The sequence below is a fragment of the Magnolia sinica genome, chromosome 14 (assembly GCF_029962835.1).
Source record: "Magnolia sinica isolate HGM2019 chromosome 14, MsV1, whole genome shotgun sequence".
In the NCBI taxonomy this organism is placed as follows: domain Eukaryota; kingdom Viridiplantae; phylum Streptophyta; class Magnoliopsida; order Magnoliales; family Magnoliaceae; genus Magnolia; species Magnolia sinica.
In genome coordinates, this window is record NC_080586.1 from 81,912,350 (window position 1) to 81,918,349 (window position 6,000).

Sequence of the window (6,000 nt, forward strand, 5' to 3'; positions counted from 1 at the left end):
CTCATGATGGGGCTAACCTATTGGAATGATTGGATGTCGCATGTACATATAATATTTGCCGATTTTTTTTTAAAATAAAATATTTTACTTTTAGAAAAAATTGAATATATTATATATGAAAAGTTTTTGAAAAATACTTGTACAGATCAGTAGTAAGTGTGGAGAATTTTGTCACAGAAAACCTAAGTTCAAATCTCCATATAACCAGTGTTTTATACCTAACTTCAAATCTCCATATAATCATGTATACTTGGTTTAGAATCATTTGAGCCATGGATAGTTATGAAATGAAGCCTGATAGATGCCTACAGGTGGAGTCAATGACATAATTGTACATATGTTGATGATTGAGTTGATTAAGATCTAGATAGTAGTTACATATGTCCTAAAGAGAGACAAGAACCTTCCCAAAAAGGACCATCATGTCCTCGTGATAAACACACACACACACATATAATCCTCCATTAAAACATTCATAATCATCTGTTGGGCTCACTTGAATTCTATAACTAGCTGATTTTTGGAATATCTCATAATTTAAAGGGAACTCATTAAATACATAGTATTGGTGTTCAGCATGCATCACGGTGGGGCCCACACAGGTTGACCTCATGGGAAGTTCCCATGAGCCCGACCACATATAACCTTCTTGAAAGCATTTTGTAAGGTACACATGATATATATATATAAGGGTACTATGCGCTCGACCTCACGAGACCGTCCCATGAGGTTGAGTTGTGTGGGCCCCACCGTGATGCGTTTCGAACATCTACCCCATTAGTCAGATGCACCATTCCATCGTGGGCCTAGGTCTCAAAAATCAAGTTAATCCATTACTTGTGTGGGGCACATGACATACAGAAGTGGGGAGGGGCTGTGCACCATTAAAACATTTATAATCATTTTTTGGGTCCACCGAGATGTGGTTTGCAAATCTAGCCCATCCATTATGTGTGTCCCACTTGGATGAGGGTTTAGACTAAGTTTCAGTAGCATTCAAAACCCAGGTGGGCCTCACCAAGTGCTTTTATATGTTTTTGGCATGTCTTCACATGATTTTAGATGGTATGGGCCACCTGAGTTCCGTATATGGCTGATTTTTGGGATATCCCATAATTTAAAAGGGACCCATCATATACACGGTGTTGAAGGTCGACACACATCACGGTGGGGTCTACACAGCTCGACCTCACAGGAGCTTATCGTGAGCATAGTACCTCTCTCTCTCTCTCTCTCTCTCTCTCTCTCTCTCTCTCTCTCTCTCTCTCTCTCTCTCTCTCTATATATATATATATATATATATATATATATATATATATATATATATATATAAAAAGAAATATATATAAAAATATATATATATATATATATATATATCAAGCCATAGGCAATCAAATGTTCCTGCTCTTTTTTGCTTCTCTTTTGAAGGGTAAGTGATGTTAAAATCTCACACAAAAACGTCTGGCGAGGCAAGTGACTCGGCTGGAGTTGGCTGAGTCTGCGCAGACGGTTGAAAAATAATGTCGTGTGTCAGTTGGCATTGAACGCCACCATTGTGTTGGCATCACACCAGAACGACACGTGGTCCCGAGGTATGGTGATATGAATTCTCCAATTAATAGCCATGCACGTTACTTTTTTTTTTAATCTTCTCAACGGCTAAATATTAATTGATTATACTGCTTGGAAGGAATTTATTTTATTTTATTTTATTTTGCCAATGCCAATCCATGTTGGGGGCTCACCAGTGGAACAGATCACTCAACCATATGCGCCACTTGTCTGATGTTAAGCTATATGTGGGGCCCATCATATCTTTTCATTGTCATGTCTTATTATTGCATACTTGGATAATGGATATATCATTCTTGGAGGTTACATTATTACCCTATGTAATGCAAATTTTTACGTGCAGCTGTAGCCGTTGGATCTAGGATCGTGTTCCAATGATCCAAGCTGTTTATATGATGGGCCTCATTATGGATCGAGGATACCTGGATATCTCTCATGTTAGAGTATTTCAACCTTTTGATAATTTTACTATTTTAATTAGAAAATGGCACATCTCATTTAACCATTGTTTTGGGGGCCATTAATGGGATCCTCCAAGGTATAACACCCATATTCCACAGGCAGGCCCATCATGTAACAGGTGTGATCACTGTAACTTGGACCGAGGTCCAACACGTATGGTCAGGATGAAAGAAAAACATAATGGGTAGACTCAACTTGAATGTGGGGGCTGAGCATGCTGGTGAGACCGAACTATGATGTGATCATGTGGACGGGAATTCTAGCATGCGTAGACTTTCTACCACTGTTCATGTGAAATACCTCTGTAAACCCCACCTTTTATCCAGCATCTTCTATCAAGAATCCAAAACTTAACTTCCCAACTTAGACCTTGCATGTACGGACAATGCATTTGAGGACGACAATACTCATGCTTACCTCCTGCTTACGCTATCTATAGCTACGGTTATAATCCGTAGCTATAGGGTAATTTCATCATCAAATAATCTGTCCGTACATGTAAGGTCTACGTTGGAAAGGTAAGTTTTCGATCTTCCATAAAAGACGCTGGATAAAAGGTAGGGTCTACAGTAGTAATTTTCTCCTCTCTTAAAGGTTTTTTACGAAGTATTCGACCTCATAGAAGCTTCCTATCAAGCCGAGCTATGTGGCCCCACTTTGATCTATGTCAGTTATCCACTTCATCTATTTAGATGCACCCATCCATGGTAGGCCACATGCCTAAAACTCAGGCCAATCTATGATTTACATGGACCATATCATTGACAATAGTTGAGAGTAGATACCCATCCATGGAAACCATCATGATCAGTTATAGGGCCCACTAAAATATGGTTATGACATTCTGGCCATTTATTGTGTGTAGGGTCACACTTTCACCTATATTCAAAACTTGTGGGTTTACATGGTTTTAGGTGCTGTGGTCCACTTGACTTCGACATACAATTGATTTTTGGGATATCCCATGGCCTAGAAGGGACTCATGATCAAATGCATGGTATTGATATCTGACATAGATCACAGTAGGGCCCACAGATCTTGACCTCAGGGGTAGCTTACCCTGAGGGGTGTGTACACGTAGAGTGCCATGGTCTCCGGTGCACCGGGCTGTAAATGTCTATTTATGGTTAGTAACCGGCCTGTTAAAGTGAGCTCCACTACAATGTTTATGTGAAATACTCGTGACCGCCAAATGCATCATCCCATATTGGGCCCAAGGCCTAAATATCAACCCTATTTGTAATTTGAGTGGACCATACTAAGGGAAATAGTTTGGAGGATGAATGTTGTAACATTACACGCACATTTAAAAAAAATAAAATAAATTGTGCAGACTATATGAATCAGGTATGAGGCTGGTTTTTCATCTGCAGGTTTAAAAATTAGGTCACTGATCTATTGGTTGGAGTAGATTTTAAAAATACATGATGGTGGGACCCAAGCCGGGACTTTTATTGTAGAGGGTTGTGGCTACCCCCTTCGACTTGGTGTGAAGAGTCTATGGGACCACCATGATGTATGTGTTTTATACATGCCGTCCATAAATTTCTCCAGCTCATTTTGGGATTGAAGCATTTCCTGAGCTCAAGTGGACCACACCAAACAAAACAATAGAAATCAAACACCTACCATTGAAATCTTCTGGGGGCCACAAAAGCTTTGGATCAAGTCGATATTTGTGTTTTCCATTCATCTAGGTATGTGTGACTTGACGAAAAGTTTGGGTGACAAATAAATATCAGTACTGTGCGCCCTATGATGGTTTCAATGGTGAACATAGGTCATTATCAATGGCCGTTTTGTGGTGTGGTACAGTTGGGGTTTGGAAATACTTCAATGTTGGGATCATGCCCTAAAATCAGCTGGAGAAATCTATGGATGGCGTAGATAAGACCCGTATGTCAGGACGGGCTCCACTCTTAGCACCACAGTAAATGATGGTGAGTGGTGACTGCCTCACTGTACAAATGCAGTCCATGTAAAGACTTCAGCCTAAATTTGAAGGAAAGGATGATGTAGTTGGGGTGGGCTCTACCATCATGAATTTTTGAAATCCACTCAAATCAGCAGGTCAGTTACCTAATTTTAGAACTTAGGATGAAAAACTATGTTGGTGGCTAAGTGGATCACATGATTGGAAAGTGTACTGGGGACACTCACCTTCCAAACTATGTCTCTTCGTGTAGCCCACTTGAATCACAAATCGATTTTTGAGCCTTAGGCCACACTTGGATTTTGAAGAAATAATTTATAGAAGAGTACCACCCTAGGGTTTAGGTTTCATGAGCTTTAAATTTTTGAGTTTGCATGGTATGTTGTCTGGCTATATTATTCGAAGCTATTGATGGCCTGAGTTGATAGTGGTCGTTATCTTTCACCTCTTTCTCAGGACACAGCAATTAATGACTGAGATCGTGCTTGTCAGGCAACAACGATGGATTTGGCTGAGCATGCTTTTATTTAGAGTTGCTATCGGCAGCTTTCCAAGTTGCTGAATGACGCTGTCAACCAGTTGGGTTTGGTTGAGCCACAGAGTCGATTTTAACGGGTGTGGGTCCGTTTGATCTGGTAAGATATTCGGTCGTGGTCGGGTCAACCAATGCACAAGCAGCCACATATGCCAGCTCAGTAGACAGGTGAAATATCCAAGCCATACATCGGGTCGACCTCACAGCATAGATGTTGGTGTCCAAAGACAAAGGTGGTCCATTCAGTAGGTGAGCGATGGTGGTATCTTTCTGATGGATGGCTTAAATATTGCACGTGTTTGCTATGTTGGCATATGACTTTGCATGTGCATTAGCTGTCTTGTCTACGCGCGTGTGATTGGCAAATCTCTTATGAATGGACACATCATCCGGACCGCATGAAGCTTAGGTGGCGCCACCATGATGTTTATGACAAATCCACCGGTCCATCCATTTTTCCTGCTCATGTTAATACATCAGTACATAAAATGAGGTAGATCCAAAACTCAATGGGCCGTACGATGGAAAAAAGGTGGTGAGGGAAATGCTAATATCATCTTCTCGGGTGTCAGACCATGACATTTATATGCCATCCAAAATAGAAACGGTCGGATTGGCTACTCCCCTGCCACCAGCCCCGTGGCTGGTGGTGCTCTGTGGGCCCCACCATGATGTATGTGTTTCATCCATTCCATTCATCCATGATCTCAAAAATGAGAGGGATATCAATCTCAGGTGGAACACACCACATGAAAACAACGATGGGATATCCACCATTAAAATCCTCCTAAGGCCCATTGTACTGTTTGTTTCACATCCAATCTGTTGATTAGGTCATATAGGCCCTGATGAAGGGAGAAGACAAAGATCAGCTTACTCCAAAACTTTTATCGCCCCAAAAAGTTTTTAATAGTGGACATTCATTCAACACTATTTCTTGTGATGTGGTTCACTTGAGATTAGGATATACTTCATTTTTTGTCTCATACCATAAAATGATCTAGAAAAATAAACAGACGGCATGGATGAAACACATACATCATGGTGCGGCCCACATAGCACCCACCACCAGCCATCGGCGGGTGGCAGGGGAGTAGCCGATCCGTTTCCATCCAAAATGTCCGTGAGGTCATTCCCACTTGGATGAACTGAAAACTGAATAGATTAGCTAGCGCCTAGTGAATGTTTCAAGGGTGGGTATTCAATCCGCGCTGTTTTATGTCATATGTCCCACTTGAATTTTAGATCTACCTCAATTATGAGCTCATGCCTTAACATGAGCTAGCAAAATGAATGGATGGACGGGATGAAATTTGAACAATGCGGGTTCTCACCATATAGACCTTATATAGGGTCTTAAAGTGTGCCCGGCTGATGTAGAGCTCACCACGACGAGTAAAATCTACTCCAATCATCAGGCGAGGCACTTTATAACAGTAGGGCCCAAAATTCAGCTTGGTAAGGCACCAGTTGGAGGAGACATCTATCCATAACTTTT